The sequence below is a fragment of the Spodoptera frugiperda genome, chromosome 12 (assembly GCF_023101765.2).
Source record: "Spodoptera frugiperda isolate SF20-4 chromosome 12, AGI-APGP_CSIRO_Sfru_2.0, whole genome shotgun sequence".
Classification (NCBI taxonomy): domain Eukaryota; kingdom Metazoa; phylum Arthropoda; class Insecta; order Lepidoptera; family Noctuidae; genus Spodoptera; species Spodoptera frugiperda.
In genome coordinates, this window is record NC_064223.1 from 382,459 (window position 1) to 410,167 (window position 27,709).

Genomic DNA, 27,709 nt, shown 5'->3' on the forward strand with positions numbered 1-27,709 from the left:
GGAGCCGCGGACTATCCAGCGCGTTTACCGTGGCTCCGGGTCAAAAAGCAGGAGTAGGAACGGGGTTGTTTTTAAGTAAGAGTCTGACACTCCCTCTCGCCTCACCCAAGGCGGGAGAAGTCATCGGATGATTTTTCTCCCTCAAAAGAAGGTAATTATAGTACTGTGAAGTCATATAAGGTATAAATACTATTATAACTGTTATGAGTGTGACTGAATTGTTTTTAATCAGGAGTAATACCTAGGTAGTAAAAAAACTATTGTAATATGGGTGTAATTGCTTTTCTCGTCGAGACGAGGATCGCATCGTACAGACTTTGTACGATGCGTGCGATACGGACCTATGGACGCGTACCTTAAAGGAACGTTAATGGTATATTAGGTAGATTATCTTAAATATTTTTGTATAAAATCGAAGTAAACAGTTCTGGGGTATCTTGATGTGCTGGGCGGCGTATAAACACAAACCAAGTATATCTATGACTTAACACCGCTCTTAATGAATTAAGGTAAGCAAGTAGCACATACCAAATTGGTAGACCGTTCGCAAAAACCACAAAATAACCATTTGTTACAAAGCTAACCTCGAAATCAATAAAAAACGTATAACAGCCCGTTTTAACACAGTTCTCACGGTAAGTGCAAATAACGACCGGTTGCTACAGCCGCGTGGGTCGCACGTTCGATGCTCCGGCGCAATCGCGTTAATCACTTCGATCCATAACGAGGATCTCTGATTAATAATGTTTTCATGTTATTTGCTTGTTAATTGAAATGTGTTGTTTATGGAGTTGTAGGTATTTTGATTTTGAGTACATCAAATGTGGTGTTGCGAAATGTTAAAAAAGTGTGACTATTGTTCTTCAAATATTTTTTATAGGTTGTGTAGGCTGCAATAAGTTCTTGTAATGGCTAATTGGATAAGCTATCATTTGGCTATCTTATGTGTTGTTGTGTCTTTATGTTGTATATGTCTAATATATTTTTGTCCATTCTAAAATTCTCGGTATCATAGTAATTGAGTGGGTTCTGAATTGGACCCTCAGTTTAAGAACTACACCCTTTTGGTACTCCGGAGGGTTATTGCGAAACATGTTTTTTTGTCTTTTTTATGTTATGGTATAAACCAGTAAACGAGCAGAGGGATCACCTGATGGTAAGCAATCGCCACCGCCCATGGACACCCGAAACACCAGAGACAAGTCCGTTGCAATTTTGGGGTTAGGAATTTAAGGGTTATTGGGGAAACGGGGATAGGGAATATTGGGAAAAGTAATCTCACTCACACAACGCAAGCGTTGTTTCACGTCGGTTTTCTGTAATGCCGTGGTATCACTCCTGTCGAGCCAGCCCATTCGTGCCGAAGCATGGCTCTCCCACACTTAAAAATTGCTCTTAATTATTCCATTTTCTTTGTTCCATCTTAAGATAAATATCAATCTGTTATGGTTTCTTCATCTACTAGCTTCATAGTAACCTCAATTGGGCCTCACATCGATAAGCGATCAATATGGAACGTAGTTTTTGTAACCTTACCACAGCCACGTGGGCATGGCATTAGGCAATCTTTTTATGCCGGCGCGGGCGCCACTATGGTGTATATCGGTGACTCTTGTTTTTTATACAGTCTGATTTTTTTTTATCACCAGCCATTTTTTTTTCTGAGAGTTAGGTATCATTCAAACAATCCATTTTTAAATAAAACTATTTTATTGCAAAAAAAATGTTTTATTTAAAAATGGATAACCGACTTCACTGAAGAAAATTTAGTGTCCTTTTTAAAATACGTTAAAAAGAACACTAAAAAGGCAGATTTTAAATAGGAAACAAAGAATACTGAGAAACACCGACTTTAGAAATCATAGTCAAATTGATTATTTTAATGTTTTTTGACCGCATTTCTTCAGTGAAGTCGGTTTTGGAAAAAATTGGTTGGTCATAAAAAAATCAGGCTGTATAAAGATACCAGCGAATCAACCTACTCCTTTCTGTCATATTTCATTATCTACTTTAATATAATTAACGTAAAAAGTTAAATGAAAAAAAATAGACAGTCTGCGGTCTGTCAATTTCAATTAATGCTGCCTGCTGTATTAAATTACTATCTCGTGACTTTTGCTAGCTTCGAACAGCACGTGGACTACGCGGTTTTGGTTTTTCTGTCACATGAAGATTATGGCTGTGGAGAGAGCTCTAGTTTTTATACACAATCATATGTGATGTCTATATAGAAGATTGTAAAAATGTCTCCTTTGGTATAATTTATTCTACCGATGTGTCGACTTATAATTTTGACATTAATTAGTTTACCTCTAATAACTAGTTTCTTTCAAGCACGTAAAAAAACACAAAGCAACTTGCACTTCATCAGTAAATTTCGTACAAGTTTGCATTACGTTTAAAATAATCGAAACGAGTTCTAGTTTCGATGCGCTCTCGTTTCGATCTCGTTGAACGTAAAGTAAACTCGTACTAAGGCCCCTGATTTAAAAAAAAGATTGCAAGTAATAGTGACGTCACACCGATGCTCCAATCAACGAGGGGGCGGACCAAACTGAGCATAAACAATGAGAGAACAATTAATTACTTAACTATTGCTTTACAATTAATTTTGTTGCTTTGTTGCTACATTGGCGGTGTAGCCTATTGCTTAATGTTGCTTGTCTGTCTTCAGTGTTGAAGAAGGGCGTTACTTGATTCTAGAATGATTTGTTTCTAAACTTAACAAGTTTTATTTCTCAATGAGTTGTGAGGTCGTTTTATTGTACACCCAATTGTCACTTGTAACATTTTTAGTAATAAGCTCAACTACAAGATCATCAACAACCCTAGAAGTCCATGGCTGGGCTATGGAAAACCGACGTGAAACAACGCTTGCGTGTGTTTCGTTATGTGAGTGAGGTTACCGCAGGCCCTATTAGTCCCCTTACCCATCTTCCCAATCCCCGATTCCCTAACAAACCTTAAATTCTTAATACCCAAAAGGCAGGAAATGCACTTGTAACGCTTCAGGTGTCTTAGTGTTTCAGGTATCCATAGTTATGGTCAGCAACTCACTTGTCACACCTCTGGTGTCCATGGGTGGCGGCGATTACTTACCATCAGGTGATCCGTCTGCTCATTAACCGGCTTATACCATAAAAATGCCAATTTAACGAGATACTAACTCGAAACTAATGAGTATTTAGCAAACAGCTGTTCTGAACGATAAAACATTAACATCAATGTTAGACAATTAGGATTAGCTCGAAGATTAAACGCTAACTACTTATTTGTATTCAGTTAAAACGGCTCGTTTAACGTTGCCAGTACTGAACGTAATTGTTTGTGATGCTTAGGCAATTAAGTTGCTTTTGGTTCTCGTAATTAATTGTAATTTTAACATAATGTTAAGCTTTTTAATCCAGGAGAGGATGCTTAGACAGAAAGAATTTTCACCTGTAAAATATAATAGATATAAAATAGGTGTAATTGTGGCGAAAAACTTGGACTTACAAGATCTAAATCGTCAGAGGTGTCATATAGCTATAACAACTACTCAGGGATTTGTAAGAATTAAAACTTTTTAAGATCAAAATTCCCTCATCCAATCAAACAAAGGTGCATAATTTTAAAATTGGGATAGCTTGATCGCTGACGCTTGCCGCTGGTATCCTTGTCCTTATAAAAGTTTCGGGTTCGATTCCAGTGTCGGGCAAAGTATTGCTGGGCTTTTAGAAAATTTCTTAGTATCAGCACGAAATCTGGAATTGTATCCAGTATATGGCAATTGGATCACATTACATAAGACTTATTACACAAATGGTGAAAATGCCATAATGAGCATCTACGCATTCAGGGATAAAAGGCGTGACGATACACGCTGTTACACAGCAATTGTTACCATTCAACATAGTTAAGATTATAAAATCAATCTTATCCTTTCCTCTTAATCCTTGACCTTCCAGCATCCACGCATCCACGAAGGCATAGCAACTGCATTCTGCAACATTACCCGCACTATCAGATGTCGTGCTACTCAAAGTTCAGGAGATCGTGAGAATTACTGGGTACTTCTATTCACAAACACTACAACGTTTGGTACAAACTGCTATTCAATTAGCGTGTTATGGACTGAAGGTACTCTCGTATTGCATCGTTAAAGCAATTGCTGAATGTTGGGACTAAATTGCCGTACGTACTTTTTTTTATTAAATTAGTCTGATGGTCGGTAGGGTTCTAGACGGAGTTATATACTGATCAGATTGATCGATAATTTAAAGTAAGGCCAAATTAAAAGTACCCTTAATCGACGAGTATGCATGAAAAGACTGATGACTGTTGATGAAGCGAAAGAGGTGTGTTAGAATTGGCGATTCATTGTCTATGCCTGCACCAATGGGAGATAGGTCAAAGGTAAGGTACAGGTTAGATTAATTTTTATAAGTTATAAATATATTTAAAATATATTTGTTAAGATTCAATATTTGTACAATTTTAACACTGTGCGAACAAGAATTGTAATATGTTTTAGAATACAAAACATCAAATACCCTTTGAGAACCACTAATGAGTGGAATTCCATCCTTGGCAATCCCAAATGAAGGAAAAGGTTACTAGTTACATATAGCTTTCCACCACTTTGTGACTGAGCTATTAACTTTTAAAATACTTGATCAGCTGCTCCTACAACTATTAGAAAGATGAAGAAACCAAACAAACAATCTTTTGTATTATTTATTTAATTAAAACAAACAATTTGTCAAGAATTTTGTAAGATTTTGCGTAAAACAAAGATTTACATTACCTTGTCAGTGCAGCAACAATATGTCGAAAGTGCTGTATTAATTAATTAAATACACAATCAATATAAATATGCAATACATATGTTTATATATTTATGTATGTATGTACATAAAGCCATTAATTCGTGAACGGACAAGACAATTAATTTTGACATACAAATTGATAGTTTGCTGTTTGCTGGCTTTCATTTTGTTTTATTGTTTTGACACATAACGTCAGGGGCGTGTTGCGTCATTTGACATTTTGTTAAAGGACTAACTTATTATCTTATCTTCCAAGTATATTATGTCATCTTTCAAGTAGTATAAGTACGTGTGTAGGTAGCTATTTGTGTCAATCACTAAAAGCCACGTCTGTGTATTGATTCCAATCATCCCCAAGATTATAACACCCAAGAATTCATTTTTGTATGGAATAAATCGGCAAACGAGCAGACGAATCAACTGATGGTAAGCAATAGCCGGCCGCAGCCCGAAACACCAAAAGCATTACAAGTGCGTTGCCAGCCTTTTGGGGGTTTAGAATTTAAGGGTTGTTGGGGAATCAAGGATTGGGGAGGGGGTAATTAGGCGTCCGGTAACCTCACTCACACAACGAAACACAACGCAAACGTTGTTTCACGTCGGTTTCCTGTGAAACCGTGGTATCACTCCGGTCAGCCCATTCGTGCAAAAGAATAGCTTTCCCATACTTAGCATGGCTCTCCCACACTTATATCCACAGTTTTATCAATCTATCATCTTTAATAGACCGTCTGTTTATAAACGGCAGCCTTCCATATTTGCCACCCAACTTTTTTAATTCCATTACGTGTGACAATTGATTTTGCATGCAATACACCTGTTGTGTTGTCAACACAACAAACGGGTCGCCATTGTTTTCGCTACATTACGCCGTGTATAATATATGTGCGGCCATGTTGTCCCAATCTAGCCGAGTTGTCCAAATGAAAGTGATTTATTGTATCCGTTTAAAGATAATAGCTGATTTACATATTGGTATTGTTACAGTGAGGACGTTTTCTTGATGTGATTGTTTTTGGCTGATAGCGTGGTTTTTGATATGTAGAGGTGCTTTTGTGTTGGTGAGATGTGTAAATTACACCTAATCTTAAATAAGTAACTAGTAATTCAAACTTAAATCAGTGATTAGGTAGTTAGAAGAGCTAAGTTTGATAGTTTTATGGGCTGTTTCATAACTGGATAGCCGCTATGTCCCAGATAAATTTGAATTAAGAACGTAATTTGTAGGTACTACTTCTTTCATTTTTTCTTCTTTTTTAAAAAAACGTTGCGCCACACTAGAATTCTCTCCTGAGTCGTGGGTGCGTTTACAAACATACCTATACCTACATTTTCACATGCACATGGCACCCAGACCCAAAACAACAGCTTGTGGATCACACAAAGAATTACTCCGTGCGGGAATCGAACCCGCTACACGTTGCACAGCATCCAGTTGCTCAGCCACCGCGCCAACCGTGCAGTCAAGTCACATAAGTCACTATATTTGTCACATAAGTTTATCGGGCGGCTTATATGTAGGTGGTGAAACAGGCGCTAAAAGTAATAATTTCTGGGATTATTAGTTAGATAGTCGATTTTGAAAACTTTTTTCTCATTCAGATTAAGCGAATCTTTCAGAAATGAACTAGAGACAGCCATTATTATAAGTATTAAAATTGCAATCTCCGTCCACATCACATAACTTTAATTTTTAGCCAACAGGAAAAAACTCTTTCAATAAGGATTCATAAAGTTGAACTCAATGCATCGAAAACTGGAAGACCAGTAACAATTTTAAGTTTTAATCCAAAAAATAGAGAATAGAGTGGGCTTACTGAGCAAAAATTTCGTGTACAATTAAACGAATCGATGTGCCACACAATTATAGGCTTAATTGACAAGAATACCGTTTTATACAAAGTTGAGATGAACAATCAAGAAAAAAAACGGTCTCAAGTGACTGTTTCTCATAATAAATTACAAATTTCTCGATTTTCAAGATGTTTTTTTCTTGCAATTCCATTCCCATGATTAACGGGAATTAATTAAGTTGTGTTACAAGACGATCCTATATTAATTACTATGATCGATGAAACAAAACTGTATTTTAATAGATTTTAACGTATGAGTAGAAAGATTAACAAAATTGATTGATATTTTACAGGTGTCTTTGAAAAATATTCATTCACCTTGTATGTATGAATAACTGGTACATACGTTTAATTTTTAACCACTTCTCAAAAAGGGGAGGTTCTCAATTCGGTCATTGTTTTTATTTTTCTCGTACATCGATTACGTCGAGGGTTTATGGACCGATTTGCGTGATTCTTCTAATCTAAACTAGCAGTAGGTAGACACAAGCAATACAACGAATAATAACCAGTTATTTTTCGGTTTTTAGTTTATGGTTTTTTAAACGTAGTTTTATTTATAAAGGTGCATCCACAAGTATACGCCATTCCAGATTTCAAGCCCAATTCCCGGCTTTTCAATCTTCCCAATTCCCGAACAACAACCCTTAAATTCCTAACCCCCAAAAAGCCGGCAACGCACTTGTAACGCCTCTGGTGTTTCAATGTCTATGGACGGCGGCGATTGTTTACCATCAGGTGATACGTCGGCTCGTTTGCTCGGCGTGTTTCATAAAAAAGCAAGTCTCAAATTAATTCGAAACATAATTTATTGCTTACCAGTCAGTAGCACAACCAACAAGACTTTACTTACCGAACTAATTAAAAACAGACTTGTTCCATAGTTGATGAGGCATCTAATAACCAACTAATTACTTCTCACCTAATTCGTCGTTTGTAAGTTCCGAACCAACTACTGCCGTACTGCAATCATTTGAACGTCAGACACGTCAAATTGTCAACGTTGCAGAGAGAAACTAATGCGAATACTATATTAAACGAAGTTTGGTCGCCTACAAGCAGAATTGAGAATGAGATGGTCTAGAAACTAAATCTATGTCGCGTTTGTAATGTTGGCAGGTGACGTTGGACCATATTTACTGATTACTAGAAGAATTCCTATTCGAAATGGTAATGAAATTAATTAATTTATTTTGAAAATGGGCTACGAAAGAGAACTTTTACATGTCAATATTATTATAAATAGAAAAAATAGATGAGGTTGCATTTCCTAATGAACTACTCTGAAAAGATGTTAGGTATTACTGCCCCGAACATTTATTTGTGTCCTCTTCTAATCAGTATCAACAAAGTTTACACTAGACTGCTTAGTGGTAAGCAGTTTCCTTAGCCTGAGTAGAGATGGCGGAAAAATCTTCCAATCTCTGCTCCCGCCTTGGGCGAGACGAGAGGGAATGTCAGACTCTTACTGACTAAAAAATACGCCGTTCCTACTCCTGCTTTTCGAGCCTAGAGCCCCGATAACCCGAATAGGCAGACCGCAGATTTTATTTACATTAGATCGATGAACAGGTTTATGAGACGGGCCGTTAATGATTAAACCTTTTGGCAAAATTATGTTATCCCTAAAATAACAACACACACGTAAGGGTCCTAAGTACATAACCATGTTGCTGTCATGCACCCTTAGTAGATACCAGCGGATTATAATTTATATCATAAGGAGACTAACACGTTACGTTACTATGCAAAGACCGGAATAGAACACCGGTTCGCATGTGAACGCATTTCCAGATCTCCATGCGATATGATGGCAGTGATTGCAAATCTTGTAATCAAGCCGTTTCATACCTTTATGTGGTCTTTTTTCTTTTTTATGGAATAGGGAAGGCATATGAGCAGACGGAGCACCTTATGGTAATTTATGGTGATGTTTCTCCGTCGTTTCTTGAGGAGTATGATATTTATTTGACTAAATTTCATTAAGGATATACTATTTAGGTTAAAGATATATTTATTACTCTTTAATAAAGACCTATTTAGGTATGTCTTGTAAATTAAATAAAAAATTAAAACCGAAATACAAATAAAAACTGTTCAAAACTTTATAGAGTTGAGTGATTGAATTTCAGATTCTTGCATACATTTCTCTACTCTAACTAGTTACTAAGTATTGAAGTTAAAATCATAGCTCAGTAAAACGCGATAAAACTTGATTATGTTGTTCCTTCTCCACAGTGAATGGGTTAGAACACATCAAAACATACGTTTAAAACTGGATTGACTCGCTCATACTCGTATTAGGCATATAAAATGTCTGGCGGCCATCAACCTGCTTATGCAAAGTGCGGTAATCGAAATCGATACTCCTTATGTCTTACTAGAATTCTTGGAATTGAATTAACTAGTCTGATATTTCTCGTTACTGTGGAGTCTGGTGTATTTGGAAGTAGTGGTTGAGTTACAATGCTTACAGGCAATTTCATTTTAACTTTCGTGCGACATACTAATTTTATTATTATGTTATCGGAATATAAGCCTCTAGCATGGCTTAAAACTAGTCGAGTTCCTCGTGGAGCAGTTATGTGAGTAAACCGATAACATAATAATGAATATAGGCAATGCTTGCAGATGTTGATTTTTGAGCAACATACCTAATGTTTGGCTTGAAGAACATAAATCTTGACATCTAGATAGAGCAGGGACAGGAGACCAATTATGGTCCAAGTGTTTTGTTGCGTTTCGTGCGTGTTTTTGCCTCTGGTGCGTGAACATTTAATGTACTGCACACCGCATGCTGAAAATACATCTATAAACGAAATGAAAACTAAACATTTATTGTATTTTTAGTGTAGTGTGGAACAGGAAGCAAAAGGAACAGAATATTAAAATGACATATCAAAACAAAATCTAGTTAAAAACCAACGACGACGTACAATCCCTAAATAATTTGAGAAAAACAAATATTTGAAATGACATCAAGAACGGATGAAATACAAGAAGAAAGGTTAATCACTTTAAGCCGAAGCGAATGTTTAGCCATTTTTATTTCCATCTCACAATTCCCAACTTGAGCAGGTCACGAAAATGTCTAGGCTAATGTAAACAGCCGCATCTTAATATTATATTTTTATGTCGGGTTTGTTCTTCCATCCATTAGCGTCGCTGAATATTTCATTTATTTTTGTGTTGGAGACAGAATAGCTGTGTTGACTAATGTACTATGTAGGTATAACAAGTTTGGGTGAGTTACTTTAGTGGAATATTGATTGTATGTAACTTAGTGGTATATGCTCCAAGGTCATGGTTACGTAGCGTTGCTATTTCATCTCTTTTCTGTATGCTGATTTGATTATAAATGCAGAATTGCAGCACTGTCTGTGGCTTCGCTCATTTCCTTTTACACCGTTGACGTTTTAAAAGTTAGCTAAGTATATGGTTTAATTGGAATAAATGATTTGACTTTCGACACCCATTTGCTGTCTATGGTATAATGAAAAGATAAATTACCTGATTATCGCATTTGTAATCTTTAGTACAGCAAAAACTCGAAACAGGAAGCATTAGACACAAACAAACATAATTTAGCAAGAATCATTTTGTCTTGCTACAAGATCAAAGCATTTGAATAATACGGTAACCTTATTTCTCATCTAAATTATTAATCAACACTCATGGATAGAATATTTCATCACTGTGATGAACCTGGAAAAATATATTATTAGCCATTACGTTAGCAATCTACTAACAACACTGAAAGCTGATAAACAGATGGACAAACAAACAGAAGTGATTTACTGAGACATAACAAAGAAATTCCGTTACGTTACTTTGTTACGGAGTAAATCGAAAGAATCAATACCGTTTGTATTGTTTTATTCGAAGAAAATGAGGCAATTACTATCAATATTTACAAATTATTGTTGCCTTTGAATGTCAAAGAATTATTGTTTGTGCACAGAGTTCTAGTATTATTTATCTTCCTATAAGCGTTGAACGATTTCTAATGAAACTGCAAGCTTAGAGGTCTTTCTCCTTAACTATAACGACACATACACTATAGCCATAGCATTCTTCTGAGATTTCTTTGTAGCATCTTCTTGGATCTGATTCTGATTCCCATGGCACATTTTTTTTATGGTATAAGTATAATCACCTGATGGTAAGCAATCAACGCCGCCCATGGACACCCGAAACACCAATGGCTTTACAAATACGTTACCGGCCTTTTGGGGGTTAGGACATTGAAGATTGTTGGGGATTCGGGGTTGGGAAGATTTGGAAGGGGGTAATTGGGCCTCCGTAAAACTCACTTACACAGCAAAAAACAACGCAAGCGTTGTTTTACGTCGGTTGTCTGTGAGGCCGTGGTATCACTCCAGTCTATACGGCCCATTCGTGCCGAAGTATGGCTCTACCACACTTCACAATTCTTTTGACATAGCTTAAAATTTTATTTCGCAAATGCTTTTAATACTTACGAGTCACCTGATCCTCCTTTTCCTGCATGTTTACCAAATAGCTACATGTATGAGGTACATACGCAAACATCTTGTTTAACCTTCAAGTAGTGAAGACATCTCCTAAAACCGCTTAAGTTAAGTTTACCAGCAAAATGGCTTTAAAACCGTACACTCAACTATCCGCAACCACTTATCTTTGAGAAAACAGTTACTAACTACATACTTTTCAAGTAAATAGGTACGTTTTCCTCCTTAATTCGCGGATAAACGTTAAAGCGCAACTCATTCATGTTTATAGGTACCGCAAGCGCTAATTTCATGCAAATTGCCCTTTAGACAACGATTGAACAACAAATATCTACCTACCTACAAGTACTTACTTCGATTAGCTTGTAGCTGAGCGAGGGTAGTTGTAATTTTGTACGTTTAATCGATTTTTGCAACTACCCGCAGATTGCGATATTGAAAATAATGGTCTTGTTAACTTTTTATAGGCTTGTTTCGTTTGAAAGATAGTTTATTTAAAGTGATAGGGCGTAACATTAACCCTGTGTAATAGAGATACTTACTTTTCAAGAAGTTCTTAGTTTATGTGGCCAATGGTGTTTATTCTCTGGCTGCAATAAGAACCAGTATTTCACCAAGTACAGGTACTAAAAGTCGACAAAATATAGTGCTCGTAAAATTTACTCTAACGATCTGTCAATGCGAACAATAAGATTCCTGTAATAAAAGCACAGTTCCGTATTTTACAGTTATACTCTTAAGGTAACAACCGTGAAGGTTGTGCTATAGGTACGCTATATTTTAAGAGATCACAAATAAAAATAAATGATCCGATAATCGGGCTGATTCCTGTACGTTATTAAGACTATTTCACTAGTTGCAAGTAGGTCAAAGTACTGGGCTTTTTTCGGTTATTCGAAAATTTCTCAGTAGTAGCACGGAGTCTGGAATTGTGTCCAGTATATGGCAATAGGCTCACCCCCTATTACGTGGGACTTATAGCACAAATGGTGAAATTGGGTATACATTGTATAGCGCATTGCGAGCCGTAATGCCCACCTCTGCCTATCCCTTCGGGGATAAAAGGTGTGACGTTGTTGTTGCAAGTAAGTCCTAGTTACGGAGCGGAGTTAGAACCAAGGATAAATTAATATGAATATTATAATCTGCACCGTAATCCGATGAGAGGTCTCATTAGGATGCCTGTCGATACCACAAACGCGATCCTTCGAGTAGGTTTATTTCTATTAGGTACATATCGACTACTATAATAATAGTAGTATTATGATATATTTTAATCTGTGTTTTAAGTATATGTAAGTAGGTATTGTTGTTGTTTTTTTTTTTATTGTTTGATTTATTTTTGCTTTCTAAAAGCATAATTACTTTTTCGTTCCTAGAATACTTACATTACTGAACTCTTTTATAATAAAATATTGATTAAAAAGTGAACCAAGAAAATATAGCAAAAAATACCGGCTACAAAATACAGATGTTTCATTATAACCGACAAAGTGCTCTCCTCGAGGCGCTCTTTTACAGTTTTTCCAAGTTTCCGATACCCAAGCACTATTGAAATAGACAATGTATAGGTAAGTACTTAAGAATAGATAGGTATTTAATAAAGAAATTCCTTCCAGCACTTTCAGTTTATTTTTCAGACAACACTATTGTTCACTTTTTTAGATCCATTATCAACCCACGGAATAGATGCAAAATTACCTACACGAAAATGGTTAAACTAGTTACTTGAAAACATCATCATCTTCATCAGCCTTTAAGTGGCCACTGCTTACCAAAAGCTTCTTCTTACACGAGGAAGGTTTGATCATTAATCACCACGTTTGCTCACTACGGGTTGGCAATTTCAAACTGACAATTAAAAATTATAATCCCAGATTTCCTCACAAGGCTTTTCTTTTGTCAGTGGTGTCTAAATAATCTTATAAAGTACATACCTATACTCAACTTGGAAAAACTCACATTGGTACTTGTCGTTGGTAGGTTTCGAAATTCGAACCCACACGACACCATGACATTGAAAATATAGAGAACACATTTTTACTGATTACGGTAAGGCTTTATTTGCCAAAACTTTAAACGTAACAAAATACAGAATTCGCCACTCTTAAAATCTCCTTGTTCAAACATTTCCCCATTGTACACTCCCCGACATCTCAGCAGGTTAATAAATAAAGGTTCCGCAGCAATATCTCCTCGTTACATGACAAAGGAAAACGATTAAAACTCAATCAAGAAAGTGCTATTATTTATTCAAAGCCAAGCATTATACACAGAGTAGGTACATAACAAACACTTGCTTCTATGGATTTTTATTGCGTTCCCTTCATCAAACATTAATCTGTACCCTTAGTACGAGTTTGCTTTACGTTGAACGAAACTGAAACGAGAGCGCATTCGGCGCTCTGATTGGCCAGCTCGAATAAACCAACCAATCAGAGCGCCGAACGCGCTCTCGTTTCAATTTCTTTAAACGTAAAGCAAACTCATACTAATGATACTGACCTCACCAGGTAAAAGACGGTCATTTGGAGGCCATTTTGTTTCGTCCACCATTTTGTTTTGCTATCTAAGGACACATAATGGACTGACAATGGTTCCTAACGTTTTGTTTACTGATTTTGAATGGAAGTTTAGTAGGTGTTTATTTTATATAACTTAAGATTATGTTTCTTCGAGGTTTAATGGTCTTTGTAGGCTCTTGTTCGTCGTTTAATAAAGAATCGTCACATTACGGCTTGTAACGCCACTGTAAAATGGACCTACACCCACTTTTCACCATTTATGTTATACATAAGTCTCATATAATAGGGGGTAAGCCTATTGACTAATACTAGGGACAATTCCAGACTCCGTGCTACTACCGAGAAATTTTCTAACAACCGAAAAAAGTAATACTATGCCCGACCCCTTGCCCGGCAGTCGCACTTGCGACCACTCGACATACATATTATGTAACTTTAGCTGATATTTAGGTTTCAGTGGGAACGTATGTTGATGTATTTCTGTTTACTGTTTCATTAGAAAAATTCATTAAATGTAAACTAATTAGGTACCTATTTATACATTTACTTAACTACACGTACATAATCTAAAGATGAAATACAAATGATAAGTAACTGGCTAAGAACATATTTGTTGAAATTAGCGCGTTTTGCCCTCAAGCAAATCGTTTAATAAATTAAAGCATTACGTTTGTTAATTAGAAACTATTACTGGATCGCAATTATGTTGCTAATTCTGTACACCGATTAGGACTAAGTTTCGTTATAACAATTTATGTTTTGTTAGCTAAGTAATATTGCAGACAAATTAATGTTTGTAGTAGTCTAGTTAGGTATTTGGACTGTGGTGGTGGTCCTTTAACGATAATAATTTATTGATATTGTATACAAGTTCTAACTATGTCAGATTTTAAATAGGGATGATGACGGGGTATGAAAATTAAAAAATCTATTTAGACCGTCAGTTAGGTAATGAAAAAATATTAGACATGTAAGTATTTTTTTTATTTTGACACTAAGTTTAGAAGTACATCATTTCTACGTATAAAATATAGTTAGTTCTCTAGAAGTGACGTGACGCGATATTATCTCCGTAAGTATAAGTTTCCGTAAAAAAAAATCGTGTCTTATGTTTTAAAATAATCTACAAGACGGACATTAAAATAAAAATAAGTCATCTACCGTATTATGTTTTGGTAAAGGGCAGCAATAGGCTTCTTTCATATTAGATGCGAAAAGTCAATGTGTGTTTTGGGAGAAACAGTTACTGAAATGCTGAAAATAAAAATAGAACTATTGTTTCGGAAAGTGCAGAGTTGTGTAAGACCTCGGGGAAAACTTCAATGTGTCTGTGTATTTATTCACTAGCTACTTCCCCCGCTCTGCTTGGCTCCTATTGATCGTAGCGTGATGTTATCTAGTCTATAGTTGCCCTAAAGAATTATTCAAATCAGTAGAAATGTTTAGGTATAAAAAAGAGATAAAAACGTGAGTTACGTTCATATTTATAGCCTATAGCATTCTTCGATAAACGCACTATCCAACACAAAAATAATTGTGTATTCAAATCGGACCAGAAGTTCCGAAGATTAGCGCTATCAAATAAACAAACAAACTCTTCAACTTTATATATTAGTACCTGTATATAGATTCCTCAAATACGATAGATACGCCAAATGGAGATTGATGCGAATTCTAACTAATGGCTTTGGGTTTATTTTGGAAAACATTTGAGGAGATCTAATGTTTCTCTGAAGCAGTGGGTAGAGGCACCTAGATGCACTAAGATCATCCGTCTTAATTATACCAATTGTGTTAGTATTCTGATTAAGAGCAAACCAATTGCCAAACACCAGAACAAGTCAAACTTTGTCCTATTACTGAAAACCTTAGTTACATGAAAATAATATTTGATCGACTCGGAGTGCATAAGGCATTTAAAAATACCTAATCTAAGTAAATATATAAAGTGGTGCGATGTAGAAAAATTGGAATGTTGACACAGAGATAAAATATTTTTACCTAAATATACATAATATAATGTCACACGTGAATTGATTTGTTGAGTAAATTAATTGAATACTGATGATGTTTCCCAATCTCTCTACAATATTAAAATCGACTGCAATCAATGTACAAGGTTTTGTCATCAAGGTAAAACGTGATTTTTTATCAGATATACTTCAAAAATAGACTGCCTTGATTTGATGTATATTCTCCATTTGTAATTTCTCGATTTGAACGATTCTTTTTGTGTTAGATAGTTCATTTATCAAGGAAGACTATATGCTATAAAACATCACGTTACGACTAATCGGAGCCGAGCAGAGTAGGTGAAAACGTGCGGGAGTAGAGCTTCTCATATTTAAGTATTATATCATCATAATCAACCACAAAACCTGAATATAGACCACCCCCAATGACTTCATTCTTAGTCCATATCAAAACTTGCTCAATATACCGATCCCGGAAAATCTCCAGACGTCTCCAGGAAGCTACCAGTTATGTCTACAGGCCCTTGTATTCTCACAACACGGTAGACTCGCCCACCCGCCACGCGTCTACCAACATTATGATAGTTTATGTAACGTTATTATCTCTGCCGTAACATACCAAGGAGATGGGATGAATATTAGATTTCCAGAACATTCTGCATCCTACCGTGTATAGTTTAATGGAGGAAATTGCTTTATGTTGGATAGAAAGGGGAACGATATCCTGTTATTATAATAGTAATTATGGGTTTTGTGGTGTGATATTAGTTTTAGAATATAATAAGATGATAGGTAATTGGTTGTCCCTTTAGAAGAGAATATTAGTTATGATTTTTCTTGTCCAAATGCAGAACCTAACACGGGTTCTAAACACCAGTAATGTCTACCTGATCCATATCTGTCTAAATGTTTTTTTAAAGGTCTAAAAAAAATAGACTAGGTACCTCCTTTTTGACATAGGTTAAGAGTCACTAAAAAGATGCAACCGAAATTTTGGTAGTTGTAGGTGTTTTAGATCACCACCCTACAGATAACAAGATGGAAAAAATCGACCAAAGCATACTGTTAACCGCGGCCTTTGTACTGACACATTTTTCTAAGATGAATAAAATCACATTAATTCTCCCATCTTAACGTCAGACTCATCAGGTGACGCAATAATACGAAGATCCTTAATGAGTTTAGATTCGAAGTTGGAAAGTTGCGCCCAACAGGAAAAAAAGTAATTTGGCTGGGACGAATGTAAATGGTGTTATTTCCTGCATTTACGGACAAACGATAACGTAATGTTGCTAAAAAATCTAATGTTAAAAAGAAATAAAATGCTGAGTAGGTTGTTAACTAGTGTTTCAGTTATCCTTTATAAAAGCGAACACTAAAATACCCATTTATTATTACGAAACTCGATAATTTATTGCCAATTATTAACTATATCGAGTAACTGTTACATTTGACAATATCACGTTGGTTTTACAATGACCCACTTTCGATATTTATTTTTGGAGCACCTCGCAAGTAAGTGGTGACTTCAAACCTTAAACGATACTTTTTGGTTGACAGATTGCATTTGCACGTTCGTATTCAGCCTTAATACATACATAATCTGACAGGGTACATGCAAAAGTAATTTATCTGTCAAGAATATACGTGCTGGCCATATTTACTGGAGAAAAACCAAATAGGTCTGAAGAAATAAAATCTTGGTATTGTTTCGATAAAGAGCTCTGTTACTGGTTACGTAATGTGATTGATTGGTAAACGTAACCATTTCACTTTGGTAATAAGTCTTTGGTATTCTTGTGACACGATCGATACCTTAAATTGGGTAGTTTCCTCAGTCAAAAATAAAATATTTAGATTTTTCAATACGATAAAATATTCAAAAATAATCACCTTTTATTCATAGATTTAATGATCTAGGTACCTACTTGATTTTCGATTTTTTTCTAGTTAATATTCTAGAAATAGGTAAGTCTGCTAGAAAATATTGTTTTGACGTTTCTATAAAAGTAATGAATTTGACCAGTTGGAAAGTTTGTAATGTAATGTATTGTAATGAATTTTAGGGAAGTAATTTCCCCTAATACTTGCTTTAGTAATCTTCTTTTACAAAATCCTCACAATACAATTTTGCAGAGTTGTATTCATCCTAAGTTAAAAATTGCAAGTAAACTCAGAATTATTCGGTAATTTACATTGTAATGCGGGTTTAAAAACTGCTAACGGACCCTCGTTACTTTGTATTAGGGTGCTTATAAAAAAACTGGCGAAAAGTGCTGTACCTACTGCGATAATAGAGAATGACTGTTATACCGAAATCTAAAAATATCCATCTGCATAACCATGGGTGACCCAAATATCCTTGACGAATTAAAATGCCTAATTTTATTACAACTTTCGTGAGACATTCTAAATTAATTATTATGTTATCGACTACGAACGATAAAACGACTTGCATTGTAATTAATATGTTCTCGGCTTACTCACGAGTTTTCGTCAAACAGTTAGTTTGACGAAAACTCGACTAGTATCAAGCCATGCTGTCGCGTTGTTCAGTATCAGCTCGGTGAATGAATGAATGCGGAATGCTGCTCATGAATATGAGCCTTTAGCATGTCTTGAAACTAGTCGAGTTCCTTGTCAAACAGTTATATGAGTAAGCCGATAACATAATAATTAAAATGCAATTCTATTTTCATACTACATCAGTAGAACAGTGTAACTTAATAGTGAAACAGTAGCTAAATCTAATCGCTCGGTAACCAAAGCCTACCTGAGCGCGCGCTGCTAACTTTTCCCCAGGAAGTTGGAAATTAGTTAGTAGTTTCATCTGTCCTTTATGCTTCCAATTACTGTTATTATTATTAAGTCTCGAAATAAGTATCTAAAAGGCATTTTTGAGCTTAGTTTTGTACATTTCTTTACTTGTTGAAGATGAGATACCTAAATGAGAGATATGATATTAGGTAGTAAACCTAGAAGAATTAACTTATTTTTATACGATAAGTGATTAACTCCATCCCAAAAATATCGATAACCTACAAAACTAAAGAAATTAGTAACAAGTGCGTTACCAGCCTTAATTTAGGTGTTCTACCTATACCGTTAAAACAGTCAATGGACGATAATACCTTAGGGAATTAACGAAAACACTTCTAAACCATCAAGCGCCATTGTTACGAGCTCAGAACAAAAGCTATGAAGTCCAACACGAGCCTTCAATTGTTATTCACAGAGGCTCTTGTCAAATATGTATTAAAATAATCCGAGGTTATTGTTTCTTTAATAGTCTCTGCTCTGTGTTCTGTGCGACTGTGACAATGGTGACCTTTTCGCATCGTGCACCGTTTACAACTCTTGTAATGTATTATACAAAAGCTTATATACTAATTTACTTCATCTAATCTAATAGTAATACACTAAATCCTATGGCTGTAGAGTTTGTTTGTTTGAACGCTCTAAACGCCGCAACTACTCGCGCGATTGAAAAAATACTTTTTGAGTTCTATAGTCCATTTATCGAGGAAGGTTATAGGCTATAAACATCACGCTATGATCAAAAGGAGCCGAGCAGAGTGGGTGAAACCGCGTTGAAGTAGCTAGTAATATTATAAATGAAAGTAAGTTTGTATGTTTGATAGCTCTTTCTCTTTACGTTTCAATTAACTACTCAACCGATCTTCTTGGAATTTTGCATAGTTCGATGTATAGTTGGGAGTTGGGAACCCGTACTCCCTTCTCCGAAAACCGAAACTACGCATAAGAGGAAGAATTTATTTGTTTGCTTTGAACAGCATCCTAAACTAATGGACTAATTTGAATATATTTCAATATCTTTCGCCATTGGAAAACTTCGGAGATTTGGTAACATCTACGCTACTTTCCCGATATTCCTACAAGATCGGGTTGGGATCTAAAACATCTATAAAATTCAATGCAAACAAAGCCGCAGTAGGTAAGCTAGTTAAACAATAATCGTAAAATATATAATTAGGCTCATAGTTTTAAAGGCGCGGTAATTAAATGAAGTCTGAATTACTTTGTTGCTTCGACATTAAGGTTTAACTTTCAGAAATTATATCTGTATGTAGTTAAACGAGTTGCTGTAGGTCTTAAAATATATTATGAAGTTCTTAAGTCAACGTATATGTATGTAGTTATTGAGACGTTAAGTATATTGAAGTTTTCATAAGCTACGCGATTTCTTACAAAGTTATTTACCTAGTCAGATCTACGTGACTATGTTTTTTTATGGTAGTTAGTAACCGGTAAACGAGCAAACGGTTCACCTGATGTTAAGCAATCACCGCCGCCTACGGACACCCAAAACACCAGAGGCGTCACAAGAGCGTTGCTGGCTTTTTGGTCGAGCCGGCCCATTCGTTCGGCACTCCCACACTGAAGATGTACATTTTAATGTTTTCTTGGTGACAATTTCATATTTTTAATGTCTTCCTTTGTATTGATTTATAACATCAACAGAAATCCTTGAAATATTTTACTTCAAGAACAAAGAAAAATAGCAGCCTAATTGCTGATAACATCAACACATTATGTGTATCTATGCAAAGCAATTATTAGACAATTAACGAAACTATAGCTATCTTATTGTTAACGTTCACCATTATTAACAATATATCTACTAAGCACTTGTCTAATTATTAGGTAATTCAGTGACACATATTGACACAGACAGGATCAATCTCAATACACGGATCTCACATTATGTTAAAGTACAGTGATGTTATAGAGCTCCCGAAATTATGTATTGGATATCCGATATAGTTAAATGTATCCGTAAACTGTAATCTACATCGACAGATATAAAAGATTCGGAGGTTATCTTAATGAGATTTGTAATTACGTAGATGTACTGCTTATTTATATTTTACCTACTTTAATCTAGGTATCTAAAAGCTAATATACCTATTTAAAAACGGAATTATTACGTGAGATATTTATTATAACTAGGTTTCTTTTTGAGGAGGGAAAATCATCCAATGACTTCTCCCACGTTGGGCGAGGCGAGAGAGAGTGTCATACTCTAACTGACTAAAGACTAGTGTTGCCCAGCAAGAGTCTTGCAAGTCTCGCATTTACCAATTAGCCAACTTTATTTTTTGTACGATTATGATTTAACTGTAATAACTACCCGGCAAGAGTCTTGCTAGTCTTACAAATAAATACCTATTAGCCTAATGCTATTTTTTATATGTTAGGTGTTTTTGATCTTACAATGACGAAACAGAGTAGCTAGTATACTATATTTTGAGGTTATTTAATAGCGGCCACACCTTACAATATAACTGTGTAGTTAAATCTGCAAGTTAAATTTCAGTTAATACAGTTAAATCATAATCGTATTAAAAATTAAAGTTGTATATTTGGTAAATGCGAGACTTGCAAGACTCTTGCTGGGCAACACTACTAAAGACCACCCCTTTCCTACTCCTGATTTTCGAGCCAGATCCCCAGAAAACCTGCTAGGGACTCAGCAGCTCCGGATTTATTATAGGTAGAACCACTATTTCATCATAGTTACACTTAATGTTATTTCTATATTCATATCCACATCCGAAACATCACTACCGTAACGGTAACATCATTGTAGCATAACTAATCACCATATAGTTAGTAGTTTAGTACAGTTAGCTTCTAGACAATAGACCTAGGCTGAAATCTAGGAGCATTCAATCACTCAATAGCGTAACATACATGGCAAATCAGTCTCCTTGTGTCCAAGATCATTGTATTCATTGCCTATTGTGACTAAACACTCAATCATTTAGAATAGTAAAGGTATTAGTACAAGCACATCAAGCTACACCCAATCTGTCTAATAGCAAATGATCTTTATCGGTTTGTAATTAAAGTAGAAAATTGACTGAAGATTGTACAGTGTTTAGTGTCTATGCGTTTATGCTTTGATAGTCTGATGGACCTATTCAGGTGAAAATGAGGTAACTATGCGGGAGAGTATTGATTGATTTTATATATTTCCTTTGACTTCTTGGAGTAATGAGTTTTCTAATTATTTTAACCGTTATAAAGCTCGATGTATTAACTGTCCAGTCGTTAGAAAATACCTAAATATCTTCTTGGGGGTTTGGTTTTATTTCGTATTTCAAGCAACAGCAAAAAGAAATCTGCCTATAATAAATACTGTACCCTTAGTACGATTTTGCTTTACGTTTAAAGTAAACAAAACGAGAGCGCTCTGATTAGCCGGTTCGAATAAATCAACCAATCAGAGTGCCGAACACGCTATCGTTTCGATTACTTTCTACGTAAAACAAACTCATACTAAGGGTACTGGTATCTGAAACTCTTTCAAACAAGTTAGTATAAAATCCCCTTTCTTGTTTTACAAATAAGTAGTGGTACAATTAACATGCTTATCAGGAAAACTCGTAATAAAACTGCGATCAATGACTTCAAATTCAATAGAATATAATCCAGGTCATTGAACTCTGTTCACAATTAATCAAAATAGGTACCTAACTACCTATGTACGATTTTGTAAACATTTAAACACGAGTATAAAACAAGATATAGGTACAATTTGCCTGCTAGGTAGGTCAACTTTTATTTTTGTCCATGTGAGGTAAACAAACTGACTTAGTTCTAAATAAAGCATTTTTATTGACTGTTTTCATCGAGTGCGGATGTTAATAGTGGAAGACAGATAATGGCAGGACTAGCCTATTGCCATCTGGAGCTAACTACGGACAACCTAGCAGGATAATCGGGGCTCTGGCTCCAAAAGCAGGATGGAAATGGAATGGGGTGGTTTTTAGTCAGTAAGAGTCTGACACTCCCTCTTGCATCGCTCAAAGGCGAGAAAAGGCACTGGATGATCATACCCCCTCAAAAAAAAAAACTATTACGACATAACTAATACCTGAAATGTATTATTTGGTAAAAAACTAACAATTTTAAGTCGACATTTTTAACTAGCTGGATGGCAACTGATTGCATCTTTTGTCACTTCTCGGTTCATGCCTAATTGCAAAGGTTAATGAACTATTTCATGATCAAAAGTCAATCGTTTAATGTCCGTAAACCATGCAATTAATGACGTAATCGAATTACCAGTCTTTAAACATCTTAGAGTTTGCAAATTCAGACTACTTTCATCATTATTAAAGCAATAACTCGTGTCTAGTTTAAGTAGGAGACAAAGTAGTTACTTAATTGCTAATAATTTAAAATTAAGATACCAACTTATTAAATTAGTAGAGAAATCTATCATGTATCATGTCTAGAAGAGGTTGAAAGAAAACTATCATTGTCATCGCTTACCACCATATGAGATAGTGACCAAACGTCGACCCATCAAAATATACAAACAAATAAAAAAAGATTACAAAAAAAAACTCGTAAAATCGTTTACGAATTGGTATTTGGTAGTAAGATTCTCTGATTCATCAAAGTAGGTACCTATAGGTAGGTCCTTCTTTTTTAATTTTGGCGGCTAAAATCGTCTCCAGGTAAAAATTAAACAACGTAGGTAAGCCTAACTCACGTTTTGATAGTTAGATTCTTTTTAGAGCCTCGATTCGTCACACGCATGAGTACCAACACGTGATACCTAACATAACGGATCTTCGAGGTGACTACACGACTATTTCGACTTCACAAACCAATTTCAAAAAAACAAAACAAGCTTGTTTTTCTGTCATCCAAAAATGTAACACCTACATTTGACACCGAAAAAATATGAAACAAAGGATTTAATTAAAATTGTTTAATTTTTAGCTGGCACCCCCGCACTGGGATTTTACTTTGTCGTGGGTAGTTTTAAAATCACAGAGCTCTGGTATAAACAAACATGGCGGTCCGTTGGACAGGGTACACAGAATATTTGTTCTGTGTAGAAAAGACACGGGTGACGCGTTGTGATCTAACGAGCAAAGCAATGAATAACAATGTTGCACCAAGTAATTAAATTGTGGGTAATGATTAATATCGTAAATACGGATAAACCTTGAGATATTTTGATACTATCGATAGGAAGACATGCCAGGACTCTACGACCCGAGGAATTTGATAACCGCAACCCTTTGTACCTGTTGATATCCTTAAATGAGTAACGTAAATAGAGATTCTACTAACAAGAATAGATTTTGCTTGAAAAATTCACAAGTGTGATATACTACGTGAATGAACAACAACACGTCATAAAAATCAATAGCGGAATTCTCAACACTACGGAAAACATTCTAAAATCTAGATCAGTCTAACCAATACAAATCTATAAATAACACGACAAAACCTTGGAACAAAGAACATAGTTAGCACACAAAATAATAGAAATCACAAGAGCTTACTAAGGTTTTAATTGAAAATGTTGAAATTACTTTCCTGAACAATATAATGCTGTAGGTTGGAACTTGTAAGTTGAGACTGTGGTTGCGAGTAGGCAACAAGTTTGTGCCATAAGCTACGAGTACCTAGTTAGGTACTAAGTTGGCGACTTTACAACAGATGCAAGAATAGACTCGAGCACATCAAGTTGTTGTCAATTTGCTTTTATTCAAATAGGTATAGTATTGTCTGTCAACCGTAAGTTATCGACTTACTCAAGTAATTGTTTGACGAGGAACTCGACTAGTTTCAAGCCATGCTAGAGGCTCATATTCATGAGCAGCATTCCGCGACACGACGCAGCGATTGTCGCGCTGCTACATTTGAAGACATTGTATCACCATCCATCCATACCCTTCCCAAGGCGCGGGTGTCGTACCAAGAGACCAAGTCGCTGATAACCCTGAACCTTTTAAACTGCGATCTTCAACCCCTTTCTGTAGAGGAAGCCCATAGCCCAACAGTTAACTATCACAACAAGCTAATGATAATGAGGAACCAGTAACTATTGTTGAGTCACATCACATCAACAGACCATGAACGTGTTAACAGTATGGGTCTGTTATCTGTATTTAGATATCGAAGTAGTTACCTAGTGACTCGATAATAGGTACTGTCCGTGTTGACGGACCACTTTCTTGGGTACTTTCTTTACCTAACTATATGCTATAAAGTTTATTCGTGGCTAAAGGAAAAACCTTGATGTCTCTTCATCTTCCTAGATTCAAATTTTAATCTTGACTAGGGATCCCGTCATCATACACGCGTATACCTAATCCTCTTTCTTCTCACCTTCTTTCTGAGAAAACTGGGTTTTTTTGTTAAGTATCTAAACTGTCGAACTCAGAGACATCCAACGGTTATTTAAACTATTCCGTAGGTAACGTTTTTGTTCCAAAAACAATTGTATAAGTAATCATTAAATGACTCTAAGTACGGCAGAGATATTTAAGGTACTTTAGAAGATCTAAAAACTAATGGTAATGACTGGTAGGTACTTAATTGCTACATAATAGAACTAATGAGTGTGTCTTTGATAGGGTTATTGTACTTGGGACAAAAATATTTTGATTTCTTGTGAAATTAATTAATGTTAGGCTATAAAAGGTACATTACTTTCTTAACAATACTTTTACGTCTATGTAGTTACTGACTGATATAAAATACGAGTCCCATAACCACACACATTACATTTAAAATCTACACTACAAATGATTATGCAATGCGACAAATCAATCATCAATCAAATCATCATCTACAAGACCTATTTTGCTTAAGTACTTTAGTATTTGATTCTACTGTAAAAATATTGTAAGTGTCATAATTACTGCAGACCTAGGTATTTATTTTTAACTTAGAGCAATGGCACTAAGATGACGGGAGAAAGGTAAAGGGATGATGAATACCAGACAATGTTCTCAGGTCCTTATTACTGGATGGATCTCAGGATCAGGAGCCATTTGGGAAGTAGGTAGGTATGTTTAGGAGCCAAGAATCGTCTTCATAACGCTGCAAATACTCATCAAACAGATAAGTCTTAATTAAACGTGTTAATGTAGTTGAATTTTATTCGTAAACATCCGTGATTTTTGTCTGATTCTTGATTTAAACTGTGATGGTTTCATATCAACACAAATCGACGTAAATTTTACGATTGAAATGTAAAAGTAAGTAAGTTTCCAGAAATCGTAATATCAATAAAACTTTACAGTCATGTGAGATATTGTAATAACAAAGAGTAATATTTAGGTACGTCGTTGTATAATCACCCGTTATTTATAAACAGTTTACATGCAACCGAGTCCGAAATCATGCGGGTTGAATGTTCACAACTAACCTGTTGCCAAAGTACGCCTGGGAACGGCGAAATATCACCACCGGACCGCTACGGCTCCAATTAGAATCCAACTCGACACTAACTATACCAGAAAATCACTGTTTACAACACTTTAAAATCACAAAACAGCAAACCGAACAAATCTATTCGAAAAGTTTTAGATAAAAATTGCAACACTACTTTTTAGCAAACAAATCTAAATATTTACTGATTTACACACACAAAAAAGTTTATTTTCAACGATATTACACAATTAGAGACGTAGGATTATTTAAATATTTACACAAAACTGATTCATTTTTGTTGACGATCGTTTTTGGCGGCAAAATCGACACTGACACGTGTTAACTCGGCGCGGGTATAACTGGACTGAGGCAAAAATGGCGGTGGCTGGTCGGCGGCGACGAACGGCGCCGCGCAGTCAAAGATCATGCGTGCAGTGCACAGGTGAGAGAATTTATGTACAGGTAGATTTATTTAATGATATGGGTACATTTAATTAGTTGCATAAAACTATTGCAAAGTTAGCCTTTAACTGGTTTCAAAAAGCCAATGAATCTAGATACAGATGCCTCTTTATGTTGATTCGTTACGAATTTACGATATTATTATGATAGAAAAGTTATTGAGAAAGATTTTTGGGCATAAAAAGGGATTTTTATTACACATAAATCTAAGATTTATTGTCCAAATCTGAAAATGGAATATCGACTAGCACTAACACGTCTACCTACCCACATTTTCAATATTTTGAAATAATAGGTAATGGATATATTTATATTTGTTGGAGATCCATAAAAAAATAAAAAACAACCAACAAGTATGTTATTAGGTACCTAACAGGTCGAACTCATAAGTCATTGCGCTGTCTCATCTTTGCTTTCTCTAGCATAGTCTATGATGCAAGCAACAGTGCAGCGCTACCGCGCGGTGCAAAAACCGGTTTTTGAAAACATAAAAAAAAATACTTATATGGCTGCAAAATGCAAGTAGACACTATATTTAAGGATAACATATCTATTATGAAATCATAAAAACCGGAGCTAATCTTAATCGACTAGTGCTTTCAAAACAAGAATAGTTAGATAACTTATATTTACTATTTTGTAACGAGAATTAGTTTTTAGAATGTTTCAGTTATAAAATTTAGAGCTACACCTTACATGGCCTTACACCATAAAAGGTATTAGCCTTGTATGGTGTAATTGACACAAAATTTGAATAACATCACACCTTTCTTTTTTCGAAAGGGTAGAGTTTTACCATCAGCCTTACCTCTACTTTTACCTCTAAGTAATTACTTGACTGACTGCACGGTTGGCGCGGTGGCTGGGCAACTGGCTGCCGTGCAACGTGTAGCGGGTTCGATTCCCGCACAGAGCAACTCTTTGTGTGATCCACAGATTGTTGTTCCGGGTCTGGGTGTCATGTGCATGTGAAATTGTATGTTAGTAAACACACCCACGACACAGGAAAAATTCTAGTGTGGGGCAACGTTAATCAAACAACAAACAAACATTTTTTATGAATTTTTTGGCCCAAAATTACTTATTTACTAATCATCTCAAGTTGGTTGGATATTGAATATTTAGTATAATTTAAGAATGCGTTAATTTGCGTACGATCGATAGCCCCATACACAGCACACATAATTATGCGAAAATCGAACTCGCAACACGTTGCGCAGCAGCCGGTCGCCCAGCTACTACACCAATAACAGTGCGTAATACCAAAACAGAGACGTACCTATTAGTTTATTGACAAATATAATTCAAAGAAATAAAAAAGTTACCTACACGAATAAGATAATTATAATTATGTGCTAGAAATTCCAGTTGAAATATAAGCCGTAACTG

At 35.5% G+C, this 27,709-nt stretch overlaps 1 protein-coding gene across 2 annotated transcripts in view; it reads right to left on the reverse strand.

Moving 5' to 3' along the window:
* The window catches only part of LOC118262279 (uncharacterized), a 174,919-nt gene extending 148,688 nt beyond the window's left edge, over positions 1–26,231 (reverse strand). For both annotated transcript variants that reach the window (XM_050697420.1, XM_035574332.2), the window contains exon 1: positions 25,854–26,231. The gene's annotated coding sequence lies outside the window, so the exon portion shown is untranslated. The remainder of the gene's footprint in view (positions 1–25,853) is intronic.
* Between the last annotated feature and the right edge of the window lie 1,478 nt (positions 26,232–27,709).